Below are 17,341 nucleotides of genomic sequence, written 5' to 3' on the forward strand. Positions count from 1 at the left end.
AATAGTAAGGAAAAGCAGAAAAGCTTTCATTTCTTTCTGGCTTACTTCGTGGTTTCCACTGGCTCGATGCCTATATTTCCTTATGTCCTGAGGGATTGGCCATTTTTAGTCTTTTCCACAACTTCAGAAAGCCCACCATAATTGTCTTGCCGCATGCTTCAGGCTCCACAGGATGCGATGCCTGCATACTAGAAAGCATTTTTCTAAGTAGCTTCTGAAGACCTGCCTGCTCCCCTCAAATGCTCCTGTAGGTTGGTGTTGCAGGTCGTCCTGGCACCTCACTTTCTGGTTTGTGCACGCTTCTTGTGAAATGTCCAGCATCGAAGGGAACAGGTAGGTATCTGAAGGCACCTGGGGGAGGCTGAGCAGCCCAGCTAATCAGCTCCCCGCTCCTGCTTCTGATTTGTCAAGACAATGGTCTTTAAGACAGGAGCCTGAGAAGCTGAGGGATCAGAAAAGCAACTTGGGCTTGTCTTCAAAGAATGGAACGCACTAATTGGAACGGACGCAAGAGTGGCCATCAGAGAGAAAAAGGAAATAATTCTTTTCATCTACCATCAAAATAGGGAACCTGAAGGAAAAAGAAAAAGTCTCCTAACTTAGGAGGGCGATAGCGTGGGCTTCTGGTTCTCGCTACGCCAGATAAATTCCGAGGCTGGCAGTTTTGGTAAAACATTGCGGTGTCCATTTCCAAGGGACAGGAGGCCATCAGCCTGCTGTATTCAGCAGGGGTGTCGTCATCAGGCAGGTCTCTGTATGAAACGCTGGGCAGAAGTGTGAGACCCTGGGCGAGGCAGTGGAACAGAGAGGGTTCTACCGAGGTCCTGTTGGTGCGTTCCAATACTAGTTCTGGGACCTTCTAGCTTTGGTGGCCTTGGAAAAGTAAATCTTGATTTATTAATCAGAGTTTCAGTGTCCTCATCTATAATATGAGAATAACACCTGATTTACCTGGTGGTTTGAGGGATACATAAGAGAGTGCATGCAAAGTCTCCGACAACATGTAGCAAACAGTGTCTTTCCCGTGACTTTCTGACGTGTTATTTTTCTAAATGACAGATCGAGATTCCTAGCACAACCACGTGTATGACTTTATGTTTTTTGTCACAGATGTGTCTAGGAGATACTGTGGACTCAGTTCCAGACCATCGCCATAAAGCAAACAATTCAATAAAGTGAGTCAATTTTTTTTTTGTTTCCCAGTACCCATAAAAGTTATATTTATGCTATGCTGTAGTCTATTAAGTGTGCGATAGCGTTATGTCTAAAAACACCCCCAATGTAAATACCTTAATTTAAAATGACTTCCTTGCTGAAAAAACACAAACCATCATCTGGGTTTTCAGTGAGTCATAATCTTTGCTGATAGCGGGTCTTGCCTCGATGATGATGGCTTGCTGAAGGCTGGGATGGCTGTGGCAATTTCTAAAAATAAGACAACACTGAAGTTTGCCACTTTGACTCTTCCTCTCATGAATGACTTCCCTGTAGCACATAATGTTGTTTGATAGCATTTTACCCTCAGGAGAACTTCTTTCAAATTTGGAATCATTCCTCTGCAACCCTTCCAATTTTTTTTTTTTTTTTAAGTAGACTTCATGCCCAGCAGGGAACCCAACACGGGGCTTGAACTCACGGCCCTGAGATCAAGACCTAAGCTGAGATCAATAGTCAGATGCTTAACTAACTGAGCCACCCAGGCACCCCCCCTTCTGCTTCTTTATCAACTAAGTTTATGTAATATTCCAAACTCTTGGTTGTCATTTCAACAATCTATACAGCATTTTCACTAGGAGTGGACTCCATCTCAAAAAACCCTCTCATGCTCATTCTTAAGAAGCACCCTTCATCCCTTAAAGTTTTGTCACGAGATTATAGCAATTCAGTCCCATCTTCAGGCTCCACTTCTCATTCTAGCTCCCTTGCTGTTTCCACCATGTCTGCAGTGACTTTCTCCCCCGAAGTCTTGAACCCCTTCACATCGTCCATTAGGGTTGGAATCCCTAATGATCAAACTTCTGTTGATCTTGATATTTGGATCTCTTGCCATGAATCACGAATGTTCTTAATGGCATCGAGACTGGTGAATCCTTTCCAGAAGATTTTCAACTTACTTTGTCCAAATTCATCAGGAGACTCATGATCTGTGGTAGCTATAGCCTTAGGAAATGTATTTCTTAAATGGTAAGACTTAAACATTGAAATTGCTCCTTGGTCCATGGGCTGCAGAATGGAAGTTGTGTTAGCAGGCATGGAAACAACATGAATCTCACTGGACATCTCCATCAGAACTCTTGGGTGAGCAGGTGCATTGTCAATGAGCAGTAATCTCTTGATAGGAATCTTTTTTCTGGACAGTAGGTCTCAACGGTGGGCTTCAAATATTCAGTAAACCATGTCGTAAACAGATGTGCTGTCATCCAGGCTTTATTGTTCCGTTTCTAGAGCAGGCATCGTTCTTAAGTGCCCTACGATTTTCAGAATGGTAAAAAAAAACATTGGTTTTAAGAGAAAGTTGCCAGCTGCCTAAGCCCCTAACAAAAGAGTCAGCCTGTCCTTTGAAGCTTTGAAGCCAGGGATGGACTTCTCTCCATAGCTGTGAAAGTTCTAGATGGCATCTTCTTCCAATAGAAGGCTGTTTTAATCTACACTGCAAACCTGTTGTTAGCGTGCCCACCTTCATTAAGTAAGTTAGCTGGATCTTCGGGTTCACTTACTGCAGCACCCACACCAGCACCTGCTGCTTCACGTTGCACTTTGACCTTGCGGAGACGGCCTCTTGCCTTAAAGCTCTTGAGCCAACCTCTGCTAGCTTCAGACTTTCCTCGTGCAGCTTCCTCACCTCTCTCAGCCTGCACAGAATTGAACAGAGTTATGGGCCTTGCTCTGGATTAGGGTTTGGCTTAACGGAATGTTGTGGTTGGTTTGATCTCCTATCCAGACCGCTGACACTTTCTCCGTATCAGCAATAAGGCTGTTTCCCTTTCTTATCATTTATGTGTTCACTGGAGCAGCACTTTTCATTTCCTCCAAGAACTTGTCCTTTGTATTCACAACTCAGCTAACTGGTGCAAGAGGTCCAGCTCTCAGCCTATCTCAGCTTTCAACATGCCTTCCCCACTGAGCTTACTCATTTCTAGCTTTTGATTTAAAGAGAGAGATGTGCACCTCTCCCTCTCACTTGAACACGTCGGAGGCCATCGTAGGGTTATTAGTTGGCCTACTTTCAATACCGTTGTGGCTCTGGGACTAGGGAGGCCTGACGAGAAGGAGAGAGATGGGGAACGGCTGCTGGGTGGAGTAGTCAGGACATGATAACATTTGTCTGTTAAGTTTGCGGTCTTGTCCGGATATGGATCACGGGAGCCCAGGACAATTGCAATAGTGATGTCAAAGATCGCTGAGCGCAGATCATCATAACAAAGGTAATGATGGAAAGGTTTGAAATATTGTGAGGGTTACCAAAATGTGACACCGAGACACGAAGTGAGCAAATTGTTGGACAAATGGCACCGAAAGACTTGCTCTATGAGGAGTTGCCACAAACCTCCAATGTGTCAATGATGAAATATCAGCGGAATGCAATAAGATCGAGCGTGCCTCTGTTCTCTCCCCTGAGGGTAAGGAAATAACAATTCTTAAGCGGAAATGCGGTGACTACATCTTCTCCCTCCAGTTGGATCTGTGATGTAATCAGAATAGTTTTTTAGGTTTAACATTACAGGGAAAGCCTTACAAAACTATAGGACGTAGATGATGTGACACGTATTTCTATTCACCTGCATGACGTCGCTTAAAGCATGGGGAGGGCTTCTGGGCGTTTTGACCAGCAACTTTGCATCGTTAGTAGAGTCGGGGTTAAAAATCACGTGCCCTACACTCAGCTGCGTTAAAAGCACAGGGCGTGTTGCTTTGGGATGTAATTTACCATGTTGCTCGGATCCCTCGCCCCTTTCTTGCGTGGAAGTGGAGGTGAACCAGACGGGACTTAAACCTGACAACTAAAGGCAACCCTTTCTTGTGTTAACAATAGTCTTTTTTGGGGTAAATGTCAGTCTTTCAGGGTTTCTCTACTCCGCTCCCACCTGCAAGCTATAAGTAGCATTTGGGCTTGGGAGGAGTCTTACGTAGCACTGCCATGGTGGGTGGGGGAGAGAAGCTTGGGTTGGCTTACCTCTAAGCTGCAGTACCTCCTTGCTAGTCTTTGCTGCAGGACAGGTCAGGTCTGTTCCCTGGGTACCCTGGGCTGGTGGCCACAAAGAAGGGGCTCTTCCGTTTGGTCTCTTGGGGTTTGTGTTTAATCCTGCCCCTGGTCCTGGCCACTCGCTTCTGGTGGTGGAGTCCTCGCACTCTGTGGCCGTCTTGTCCCAACTACAGATCCCTGCATGTCCTCTGGCATCTCAGTACCACTGTAGCCTCTCACAGGACCATATGGAACTTCTGGATTCCACGGACACCAAGTACAAGGCTTGGGAAGCCAGAAGCTCTACTTCAGGGCACCTAAACAACCCCTTCAGCCAGGTTAACCCACCTGCCAGTGGTACCATATTGCTGAGGTTTCAATACAAAGGCAGACATGGGGGGAGGGGAGAGCAGGATTGAAATTCTGGTATGTTCATGGGAAGGCAAGAATAAGCCCTATTGCTCTGGGGAATTTCTAGTGTGGGTAGCATGGGAGGTCAGGGATATACATAACTGGCTAGTTTCCTTTTTGCTGTTGTTGTTGTTGGGTTTTCCATTTCTTCCTCCTCCCTGCTCCAGAATAACTTCCAATTTTCTCCCAAGCAGGTAAGAATGCCTCTTATGTCATATTCTAAACTCTCTATTCCTGTAAAATTCCATATTGTTACTCAAAGCATGGCTTTGCTCATGTAAAGGGAACTTTTGAAATTTAGAAGTCCCTTTTTCTCAAAGCTTAGCTTTCAAGGTTATCATTTTATTAAGCACATACATACACAAAAAGAAATACTAATTTGATGATAAATGCTGGGCAATGACTTCCTTTTTCTTATTGGCATTTACCCATCACCTAAAAACTGGGAAGCATTGATTTGATGGTGGCAACCATAAAGAATCGTAGTTTAAAGGAAGGGGGAAAATTGTATCACTTTAACTGAAAAAAATGACACCTGTTAGATATGGGTTGGAGATCACCCACCTTGGTTATCTTAAGTCATTCAGTCGTGAAGTGGAACTTAGGAAAAGCGTTAGGGAAGGAAGATGCTTTGCTGAAGGACCTATCAAAGCTTCAAGTGCATCACCAGTGTGTGCTGAGCCTGGGAAAGTGGCACTTAGACAATGACTATGTTAAAACCTTCAAAGATGAGCTTTTCCTGGGCTGTCTGCCTTTCTGGTCACTAGATATCATCATTCAAAGCATCTACTAATTTCCTTCCTTGTGCATTCATATAAACTCCATGTAAGAGTTGATCAGCAGTCTTCACTGTCTCGTTTTTAAGGAGGTAAACTTCTACTCACTCACCTTGCCTGATTTGAAGACTACAGAAAAGCTGCAATTCTGCCAAGCAAAACTTTTTCAGAACTTTACCAAACAACTTAACATTTAACAAACATTCTTTGGGTGCCTACTATGTGCTAGACCCCTGTCCCAGGTACTTGGCATGTCTCTGTTGTAGTAGCATGTATGGAGTTGAAAAGAGAACGTTTGAGAAGAGAAATAGGAAAACGAGGATTGTTGCATTGGAAAAACACCCAATATACCATACCTTTTCAAAATTGTACAAAAGGTGTACATTTTAACATTTTCCTCTTTGTACAAATGTTTGCAATTACTGGAATCCATTATGGCTGTGTTCCTGTCAGTACCCTCTGGAAATGCAATGATCTCTTTGGGATGGGGATTTTGCCCTTTTTGATATAAAAATCAAGTACCCATTTTACTCCGCACGAATGTGCAGCACTGGTGATAAAGTTCATTTCTCTTTAGTTGCTCTCCTCTCCTGTCTGATTGGTCTCCTTGGTGTTCTCTACTTTACCAATCTTTATGCAGAAGCGTCCCCCCAACCTCCAGCATCCTCCAAACTCATGGAATCACCTTCTCCGTGGAACCTTCTTTGACTTGTGCAGCCAATGCTCACATGAATTCCCTCTCTGAGTTCCTGCCACATTTCTAGTTACCTTCACATGGTGGGCCCCGGGACTGGGTTGAAGACCGGGTCTACGCCTTAAATTAAATTTCTTTGTATCTTGCATAATGCCAAGAAAAATGATAGGCCTGTTGTAGGCCTAAATAAATAAGTAGGTAGGGGCGTCTGGGTGGCTCAGTTGGTTAAGTGGCCAACTTCGGCTCAGGTCATGATCTCATGGTTCGTGAGTTCAAGCCCCGCGTCGGGCTCTGTGCTGACTGCTCAGAGCCTGGAGCCTGTTTCAGATTCTGTGTCTCCCTCTCTCTCTGACCCTCCCCCGTTCATGCTCTGTCTCTCTCTGTCTCAAAAATAAATAAACGTTAAAAAAAATTAAAAAAAAAGAAAGAAAGAAAAAAAAATAAATAAGTAGGTAGGTATAGACTTATTCAGTACACTCAGGGATGATATTAAAATAGCCAAAACCTAGTACAGCATGAACACTGACCATTGAGAATACCACTACCAGCTCATATTGTCTGAATGTCAGCCATGCTGTGTGTGTGTGTGTATATGTGTGTGTATCTCAGATGCTCACAATAGTATACAGCATATCCCCCATTTCACAAATGAGAGATGAGGGAATTGAGTTTCAGAGAAGTTCAAATTACTTGCACAGGATCCTAGATCTATTTCACTCAAAACTGCTCTTTCCACTACACTGCCACACTGATTACTACTTGTTGGTGGATCAGGTCCTCTGTCCCCTTGGGCTGAGGTACACTTGAGGAGAGTTGGGTGACAGGTGAGTGATTAGAGAGTGCCGATAACCAGTTCACTTAGACTAAGCCATCTCCGTCATGCATGGTCATGACTAATTGTCATTTACGGCCAGTTTACACACTAATTGCTTGTGTTATACAGATTTGGTCAGAGAAGGTTATCTTTCAAAGCCAAAGTTCTGGTAGCTTGTTGGATGATCCACGGTGGGTCTTGTGAAACCTCTCACTATTCTAATTTTCTATTGTTTATTAAGTGGGAAGAAAATTATATTTGCCTTAAATTCTTCACAAATAATTTTAAAGTGCTTTGAACTTTTTTATTTTATATAAAAAATTTTAATATAATGTATATAATTTTTTAAAAATATAAATTGTGGGGCACCAGGATGGCTCAGTCGTTAAGCATCTGACTTCAGCTCAGGTCATGATTTCATGGTTCGTGAGTTCGAGTCCCACACCTGGTGAGCTCGAGCCCCACTTTCAGTGAGCCCTGCTTCTCTCTCTCTCTCTCTCTCTCTCCTTTTCTCTCTCTCTCTGCCCCTCCTGGGATTCTCTCTCTCTCTCTCTCTCTCTCTCTCTCTCTGCCCCTCACTCACTTGCACCTTCTCTCTCTCTCTCAAAAAAATAATAAATTGTTTTTATTTTTAATATAAAAATAAGATGTCCTATTGTCCAAGATTCTTGTTGGTGATGGAGAAAAGACAAGTAATCTCTTCTCAGTTTGGTCAATCATCAGTAGGGAGTCAATGACACGTTTCAAATAATGACACATTATCATGCAGGAAGGAGAACGATAAGCTCATCAATCCCATTTCCTGGTCCTGCACACTCAGGAACGTTTTATTCCCTCCTTGTTAGGTTGGGGTCATGTGACAGGGTTCTGGCCCTCCAAAAAAAAAATTAGGACAGAAGAATACAAGCTACTTCTAGTCCTGCCCCTTCAAAATATCTTAAACAATAGCCCAGCTTCACTTCCCTTCCGCATTATTTTCAGTCACCACTGGTTTCAGATTCTAGCACCACAGAATGGAAGGACTTTGGGTTCCTGAGTCACTACCTGGAATAGAGCCTCCAAGGAGAGCTGCCAGAGTTGGGCTGACAGTGGCCTGAGGGAGAAATGAACCTATGTGTGAGATCATTGAGATGGTTATTATGATAACAGGTATTTATGGCTCTAATATGGAAACTGCTACCAGAAATGGGGTATTGACATAACCAAATCATATTCCCTGACCGTTATACTATTTTAACTTTATGTATTTAATTTTTTTTATTTTACAGAGAGAGAGTGGAAGAAAGGGGCAGAGCAGGCTCCATGCCTGGTGCGGAGCCCGATGTGGGGCTAGATCTCACGAACTGTGAAATGACCTGAACTGAAATCCAGAGTCTGATGCTCAACTGACTGACCGACCCAGGTGCCCCTATATTCTTGGGTGCCCCTATACTGTATGTATCATTGGTTTACTAGTTCAGCAACAGGCAGAAAGGCATTTAATACCAGAAAATGGAAGACAGAAATTCAAGTTATGCAGTGACAAATCATTTGGTATACCTATTGCCAGATATTAATTAGAAGGCAGTCACATGCACAGTTTATACCTTTAGGGGACATGGTTAAAAAAAAGAATTTCAGCACTGTTTTTAGTATTACAAGAAATCTAGATATGTATTACAAGGAAGAGATGGTTCAGGAAAGCATCATGATTTTGCGAGTGGAAATAGAATCCAGAATCCAGAAATTTGGGCTCTAGGGTAGGAAACAATAAATTTATTTTAGATTCAGACAGTAAGACACGGTACCAAAAAGGGCTTGAAGTGACAAATATCTAGTAAAAGTTCTCAACTGAACGGAGTCATTTGAGGCAAAAATCAAATCAGGGGTATGGTGTTCCCATCTCTTATTTCTGAGACCCTCAATGTATTTAGGTAATTATGTTGAGAGAGAGGAAGACATGGAGGAGAAGAGTCAAAGAAAAAAGGTGGATTTGATAACAGTGTCTAGAAAATAACTCTGGGTGTGATTCCTGGCACATGGACCTGACTGGAAGCAAATATATCATATACCTTCTAAGTTTTTGAGGATTGCATTACCAAAGACACCACGGCCCTGGACCTGAAAAGTCCTTCCTTGTTCGAAGCTTAAAATAATTCTTGAGTTCCCAGCCCAGGCCACACTGAGCAGAAGTCAAGCTTTTAAAGTGGCGCTGCTCAGAATGAAGGGTGTTCCCCCAATTTCACCTCACGTGGGGCCAAGGAGAAGCACAAAGAAGGGAGTCCTTTCTAGGGCAAACCCCACACCCCCCATGTCTGGAGGGTATGGACTTCACAGTGCTGACCCGGAAGGGTTTTAGCATGGCTGTGAACCATAATGTCACATGTTGTCCATTACTTCCCTCTTGAAATGGATAATTTGTTGTTCTTTTCCTACCATTATAAATGGGTTGTGACGGTGGGGAAGCTGACACGCAGATAGCTTATCTTTTTAATATGGAGGTGGTGATTGGATGGGACCTTGAATTGACCTTATTAGGGTGAGGTGAGTGTGCTTTGTGAGTGAAAGGAAGAGTAGAGTAGACATTTGATGTCCAGAAGTGCAGACTGTGGGAAAAAAATCTTTCACTGCTCACCATTTTGAGTTTCTTCTTGAACACAAGGAAGGTTACATCTCCCAGGCTTCCTTGAAGTTAGACGGGCCATGTGCTCCTGAGCTCTGGCCAATGGAATATGAGCAGATGACTGTTACTTCGAGGCCACTTGTATTAAAACCTGATATGTCTTCTTTACTTTTTTTTTTTTTTTCATCTGAATAGCTGGAAGCAAAGGACTCCAAGATGGGAAAAGCCACACAATGGAGGGATCCCAGCATGCACCAGATGTTCACAAGTAAGTAATAGCCTTGTATTGGGTTGTAGTATTCATATTTGGAAATTGTATTTTATAGCAGCCTGCACTGATTACCTTAACTGAGACCCTGTTCTAAACTGAAAACCGGTTGTAAAAGGTGGAAAAGCTCTTTATTTCTCTGGAAAGGAGTGAAATCCTCCTCCTTCCCCGTCGTCATCATCACCATCTTCGTCATTGTTCACAAAAATGCTTTTTGAGTATCTGTAACTTGCCAGGCACCGCGACAGAGACTGGAAGGCAAAAAGGAAGGAAACATTGTTCCTGGTCTTGTCCATAATCTGGTGGGAGAAACATCTAAATAAACAAAGAATGACATCAAGAATTATATCCTAAGTCTAACGCCGTTAACATACGACACAGTTAATTCTGTTTGGAGGTGGGGTGGGGCAGTGAGAGGTACAGATCTGACAGAGGTGACTTACGTATCAGGTGCTAAGGGATGAAGGGGGATTTTCTAGGCAAATAGGACAGGTGGAAGGCATTCTACGTAGAGGAAACAATTAGTGTGAAGGCATGCAGATATGAAAATCAGGAAAATGAAATTGATTTCTATACTTGGAGATGAAAAACATAAATCACTCTTATCATCATCGTCAAATGTATCATCCTACCATCAGAATTATTCATTAATTTCCATACAGAATGACCACGTGGATTGGATCCCGTTCTCCAGAGGATCCTAGCCTGAGAGACCATAGGTAACAGATAACACACTGACCAGGAGAGTTGCCCTGTAGAATGCTTCAGAATTTACTTGATGTGTAATATGGGGCAAATTCCTTGACTTGTCTTTATCTTACTAGTACTGTTGTATCAAAGAGAGAACTCATGTTTATCCTTTCTGACTTGGAGAATTGTTGTGCAAATCCGGTGAATAAAATATGTGAAATCTGGTTTGAAAAAGACATATACGTACCCTAACATAGACGTCCATGTTTTAAAAAGGCAGTCAGTGAAGGAGGGTTGGGGTGGCTCTGGCCGGGGTCATGGCAGTTTCTACTGACATCACATTCAAGGGCATAGTTTGCTTCTTTCTGGTGGCAGTTGACTGGTATCCTCAAACAGACCCTACGGGGTAGCGTACCTGTGGGCTGTGGCACACCTGGAGGGAGAGCTGCTCTCGACGGATGAGGACACGCTGACATAGAGAGGTCGAGGGGGCAGTCCAGACCAGGTGACGTTTCCTCAGTGTGCACGAATGCAGTACAACCAGACCAGGAACTGGGATCAAAGTTTAGGAAGGAAATCAACATTTTAGTCAGAGGGTGGCTGGTTTCGGGGAGAGTGGGTAAGGCTCTGAAAAGGAAAACAAATAGATCTGAGGCCTCGTCGGGATGTAGAATATAAGTGAATAGGGGCAAGTGGTTCAGAACTAAGGTTTTAAACGGGGAAGGCACTGGAGGACCGGCCCACCTGCCAAGCTGGTCTGCAGGCTCCCTGTGGACAAGCGTCTTCTCGGTGGGCTGCCGGATCCAGCTCCTGCTGGTGCTGATTGTTAAATCTTTAGGAAGTTTGCAAGCCAGTCGTTAAAGCGCTGGTAGCGTGTAATCAGAGAGTGTGTGCTCTACGGAAACTGGCAATGACTACAAATCAGAAACTTTTCTTTCCCTGGTCAGCTAGTACTTTTTTAAAGTGTATTTATTTATTTTGAGAGAGATAGAGAGAGGGAGAGAGAGAGAGAGAATCCCGAGCGGGCCCTGAGCTGTCAGTGCAGAGCCCAGTGTGGGGCTCGAACTCACAAAACGAGATCGTGACCTGAGCCGAAATCCAGAGTTGGAGGCCTAACTGGTTGAGCCACCCAGGCACCCCTCGATAGCACATTTTTTGGATAGCACCTTTTTCTATGGCAGGATAGCACATTTTCATGTATACATAGGCATCGAGGACACAACAGAGACTTACGAACCTCAGTCCTTAAACTGAGAGCTCCAAGTGAAATAAACACTGGTTAGTTGCTTCCTGCCATCTGCCCTTCTCCTCGTTTTTATGTGTGGAGCACACTTGAGAGATTCAGCATGGCAGTGACTCTCATTCCATCAGTGGCACCTAAGGAGGCTATGCAGCAGGCAGCAGGATACCATCGGTCCCCTTGATTGGAAATAAGTGTCTCAAATACCCCATTTTCTCCTGGTGATCCATCGTAGAGCTGCAATCCATGCAGTTCTCTAAAACCTTCTTAAGCCTATTTAGATTATCATAATCTATAACCTTGCAAGGACACAAGTCCCCCATAGGCAGCTACTTTGTAAAGGAGTATTTCCATGTCTTTGAGATCCTAAACCTGCCTCGTTGAAGCATGAATGCTTCTAGTATTTTCTTTTGTCATTGCAATAGACATTTATCTAAAGTAATACGTTTGCAGCTCAAGTAGTTCTAAATTGTACATTTCCGGTTTAGCCAACTTCTCCAAAATATTTCAAGGCAGCCGCAACCACAGATTTCCATTCCAGGATTCTTTCTTTGCCCATTCTTCTCTCTCTTTCCCAAGTTACTTCCTTCAGATGCAGTTCGAGATAGATTTTACCCTCCTTATATTTTGTCCACTGCTCTATAGGCAAAATCTGCTGCCTCCTGGTCAGATCCAATGCTCTCTTTACACGAAACATCTTGCCGTTATGAATTTTCTCAGGAAGACTTCTTATGGCCTCTCATCATCATTCTTGTATAGTATCATCTCACATGAACTGGACTTTCTTGAACCCTGGAGCATTGTAATACCATTTTCAAATACCCTCCAGCCACCGACTTGGTGCTGGGGCAGCAGGCCTGCTCGCCATTTTGACCTAAGACTGAAGCACTGAATGCTTCCAGTATTTTGAGATGGGGTAAGCCACTTTGTTTTTACCTCTTGAGAGCTTAAAGACTGTGACTGAGTTCTAGAACTTTCTCTTCATGATCTAGGCCTCTCTGGTATTACCTAACTAAAAGTCGCTAGTGATGCACCTGAGGAGTTCGTGCCGAACAAAACCCAGCCTAGAGACTTGGGTGACATTGTGGCCCATCCAACCCATCGATAAATCCTTCAAGCTTTAACCCTGCCCTCCTCCTCCCCCCCCCCTACTTTACAATGCCCTCTCTTTTAGGAGAAGGATGGCAGAATTACTTTGCATTGGAATTAATGGTATAAAGAGCTACCTTCTCATCTGAGTAATGCTAATTCACCTCCATCCCTGGTCATTTGCTACCTATTAGAAATATCCTGACAGCCTGCATCTCATTACCATTGTAGCAGGTCGGACTCCCAAGAATAACCTTCTAAGGAGGATGAAATGTACGCCAGTGGCATCTAATACCAGGGCATTCACATTCATATTTTTAGCAGCATATATCAGTTAGCCCAACCTTTAGTGTACTCTATGTACTTTTAATAATCTCCATAAAAGCCTGATTTCCAATCCCTGGGCTCAAGCTGACAGTGTAAATAAAATCACCCAAATCCACAGGGTAAGAGAAATGAAAATGACAAGGATTAAAATTTGGTCAAACCTCTTTCTTTTTAAAAATTCTGCTTCCCTTCCAATTGGATCACGACCCTCTGTGTGCTCAGCTTAAGACCAGACGGTATGCTTTCACTTTTATTCCTCTCTGCAGCAGGCTTACAGTATTTAGTGAGAGTCTGTAAAGAATGTGTGCTGGGTAGAGAGTTAATACCATAATCCCCTATCGTTGGGGTCAAATGCTGAATAGAGCAAAAGAATTAGAAAACATGTTACATACAATGGCAGGAAAAAAAAGCATCAGCACGCTGTTCTGTGAACGCTAGCATTCATCACCCACAAGCGATGGCCATGAGGTAACAGAGTGCGTGAGAGACGCGGACTTGAAGTCTAGTAGTGTACGGAAGCCAAGCCGGAGGAGACTTGAGCATAAGTCTTCATACCCATATACCCTGGGAGGTATTTGTCACCATTCTTCATTGCTTCTTTCCAAGTACCTGCGTGGATTTAGTTCCTAAGTAACACATTGAGCCACTAAATTGTTTCACGGAGCTGAACCTTCAGCGATCTCTTTTTACTCTTCAGCAGTGGGTGTGAATATTGTTCTCAAAGTGCTGTAATACATCTGTCTCTGGAGAATTCTCTTAATGAACGAGTAGAAATTTGAGGCACTGCAGGCAAAAAGGGTTGCACAGCCACCTCCCATTGTACCTTGGGAAAGTCAACTGAACTCCCCTGGAGTAAGATTACAAGCAAATAAATAACTTTGTCTGGAAGTTCTATACAGGGAACTTGCGTGCATGTGTGTGTGTGTGTGTGTGTGTGTGTGTGTAAATGGTTTAAACATAAAGTGACAAGTCAAATTTATTTTAAATGTTAAATTTTTTTAATGTTTTCTAAGAGAGAGAGAGAGACAGAGACAGAGCATGAGTGGGGCAGAGAGAGAGGGAGACACAGAATCTGAAGCAGGCTCCAGGCTCTGAGCTGTTAGCACAGAGCCCGACACGAGGCCTAAACCCAGGAACTGTGAGAGTATGACCTGAGCCAAAGTCGGACACTTAACTGACACTTAGATACCCGGGTGTCTCCCAAATTTTATTTTAAATAATACTCTTTGAAGTAGTAACTATTATGTCAGCAATTTAGAATTTTTGTTTATGTTTACATTTACATATAGTAAAATTCTTTGGGGTGTAGAGTGCTATAGTTTTGACAAATGCAGAGTTGTGGAAACATCACCCCAGTCAAGATACGGCACAGTTCCATCACCCCCAACAATCCCTTGTGCTGTTTCTTTACAGTCAACCCTTTACCCCCAACCCTACAAATCTTAAATCCTTATGTAGGATTTTACATAGGTATATCTTGTACAATGACCAGAGTGATAACCTGAAATCATATTTTTATATATTTACATGTAACAAAATAAAAATAAACCAAAACAATAGCATCTGCACATTTTAAACAAGGACATATTTATATTTAATTTATATTTATATTTATTTATAAATACATAAATAACTAGAAAGCCAGTGCTCTCCGATCAAAAAAAGGCTTAATTTTTGCTCAGTAAATTCAGTGAATACAGGGACAGTAACCTAACCCACTATTGTATTAGCATGAACAAAAGTGTTTATTAAATGTATACTGAATTGATTATTAAGCCATGGATTGAGTAATGGTTTTAAATTCATGACAACTAAAAATGTGACATTCACAGTGTTGCAATTGTACCTTAAAGACAGCCAAAGAAGGAGAAGTGAGGTATAAGAAAGAGGGGGAAAGATTGTGTGTGTTTGTGCACATGTGGTGATTATATCACCAATTTGCTAGTTTACAAATGATAAGAACGGAATTGTTTTTGCACATGACCACTATTATATGTGTCTGTGACTCAGTGATTAAAAGTTAATGGCCTTAAAGAGAAAACTATTAGAAACATTAACTAGGGTTTTGAGTTATATTTGTGAGGATAATCTTTGTTTACTTAAAGAAGACAGCAGGATTTCTATGAAAATACTGAGTAAGATTGGAGTCTAACCAGGAAGCATAAGACATGTTATGAGTAATTCAGCATATCTTCCCTTTCCTGCAGGGCATGCTGACTAAATTACTAAAGAAATCTTATTTTCAAGCAAATACATCGTTATTGTTTAAAACAGAAGTATGAACATGTCCTTAATTTTATCCATTATCTTACCTACATTTCTGTTAGCCCAAGGTCAGACTATCGGTCTTCTTTACTGGCCACTCCTCTTCTCCTCAATATTCCTTTCCTCGTACTTCTTTCATTTTCATGGAGAAATCGTTTATATTCAAAATTAGATAGAGACTCTCAGTCTACATCTCCAACCCAGGTTCCCTCATGTGTTACGGACACATACTTCCAGCTTTCTACTTGATATCTCTCCCCGGATAGTCCACAAGCCCAAACTTAAATTGTCTCAAATGGAGCTCATTATCCATCAAATCAAATGGTTCCTCCCCCGTAGAATTTTCCATATGCTTCCACTAGCTCTTATCTCACTTCCTGTTTCTTTCACTGGACTGAAGGCGATGAACGTGCGTCTTTTCCCTAGTGCCTGGCACGGTGCCTGGCATCTGGTAGGCATTTATAAATATTTGTGGAAGGAATGAGTGCACATGACACTCATATGCATATAAATAGGGATTTATTTCCACCCTAAACCCCAATGTTTATGAATGGTTTTTAAATGGATGAGTAGCTCTGATAGACATATAGATATAAGTATTTATTCTCACATCAACCACCAACTACTATATCTACATGAGGTCTGGAGATCGAATAATGTCTGTTTTATGCAGCAAGGAATATAATTCGCACATTTCAGGTTTCTTTCCTATTTTTTCTCACATTGAAATCCTATTGTGTTTGAATTCAGTATTATAACAGAAGCACTTTTCTATGTCTTAGAAAGTCCCAGACATTATTTTTACCGATGGAAAAATTGTGCCTTGAAAAGAAGTTCTTCAGGGGCGCCTGGGTGGCTCCGTCGGTAAGCGTCCGACGTCAGCTCAGGTCCCGTGGTTCGTGGGTTCGGGCCCCGCATAGGGCTCTATGCTGACTCTGGGCTGATGGCTTGGGGCCTGGAGGCTGCTTCGGATTCTGTGTCTCCCTGTCTCTCTGCTCCTCCCCTACTCACACTCTGTCTCTCTCTCAAAAGTAAATGAACATTGAAAAAATTTAAAAAAAGAAAAGAAAAGAAGTGCTGCACGCTTACTCCAAAAGATGAGTTTGAAACATCATAAGGACCTCATGTAGCACCTACTTCTATTCAACCGTCTCTGCTTTCCACCAGTGATTCTCAAAGTGTGGTCCCCGGACCAGCAGTATCAGCAGCATCTAGGAACTTGTTTGACATGAAAATTCTTGGGGTCCACCCCACACTTTCTGAGTAAGAATCTCAGGCCAGGGGCCCAACAATCGGTGCTTTAACAAGCTCTCCAGGTGATTTCAATGTACAAACAATTTTGAGAATCACTTTCATACACTTGCCAGTGAAAGAATCCTCCTGAACTCTTTCCACCCACTTCCCCTGTCAGTTAGGTCCCTTATTAGTCCCACATCATGTTTGGGTTGGAAAACGCCTTCTATGTTTGATAATGACTCTTTAGAACAGGGCATGGCTTCCTGTACCTAAAACATAAATATAAATGTGGTGCAAGGCAGTAGTTTTTTTAAACTTAGGTTTAACAACAGCAGTATTCTTCAAATGAAATCCTAAACAGAAGCCGTGTGCACGTGCATGCATGTGTGTTGGATAAAAAGGAATTACTGTGATTGGATATAGTTGAGGGGGTGGGGGAAACAGAGTTCCCATACGCCACTAGGTGCCCTCCCACCCAACCCTTTTCCCCATGCCATCTCCAGGGAATAGAACTTGAGAATTGCAGAAGCAGTGGAATAGATGAACAGTTGGGAGACCTGGGCTCTAGTTTCTTTCCTTGGGCCATTCATTTGGCATCTCTGAGCCCCGTGTTCATTGTCTGAACATGACGAGTAATCTGTAATTCCTTATCCAGTTGGAAGTTTATTTATTTTTTTCATTTTTTATTGCTTAGCTTCTGATAGCAAGAGATCCCGGCTGTCTTGAAAGGTCTCCCTTCCTTGGAG

At 42.7% G+C, this 17,341-nt stretch overlaps 1 long non-coding RNA gene and 1 pseudogene across 2 annotated transcripts in view; one reads left to right on the plus strand and one right to left on the minus strand.

Annotated features, from left to right (window-relative positions):
- Positions 1-11,598, plus strand: part of LOC131496247 (uncharacterized) — a 97,099-nt gene extending 85,501 nt beyond the window's left edge. The window contains exons 3-6 of one of the 2 annotated variants that reach the window (XR_009254395.1): positions 1,111-1,175; positions 9,676-9,748; positions 10,411-10,467; positions 10,814-11,598. This is a non-coding gene — a long non-coding RNA (uncharacterized LOC131496247). Of the gene's footprint in view, positions 1-1,110; positions 1,176-9,675; positions 9,749-10,410 lie in introns of both variants that reach the window. The other variant, XR_009254394.1, reaches the window with a different exon arrangement.
- A 535-nt stretch (positions 11,599-12,133) lies between these two features.
- Positions 12,134-12,546, minus strand: LOC131496246 (cytochrome b-c1 complex subunit 7-like; annotated as a pseudogene).
- Between the last annotated feature and the right edge of the window lie 4,795 nt (positions 12,547-17,341).

Source organism: Neofelis nebulosa, chromosome 15, assembly GCF_028018385.1.
Source record: "Neofelis nebulosa isolate mNeoNeb1 chromosome 15, mNeoNeb1.pri, whole genome shotgun sequence".
Taxonomy (NCBI): Eukaryota; Metazoa; Chordata; class Mammalia; order Carnivora; family Felidae; genus Neofelis; species Neofelis nebulosa.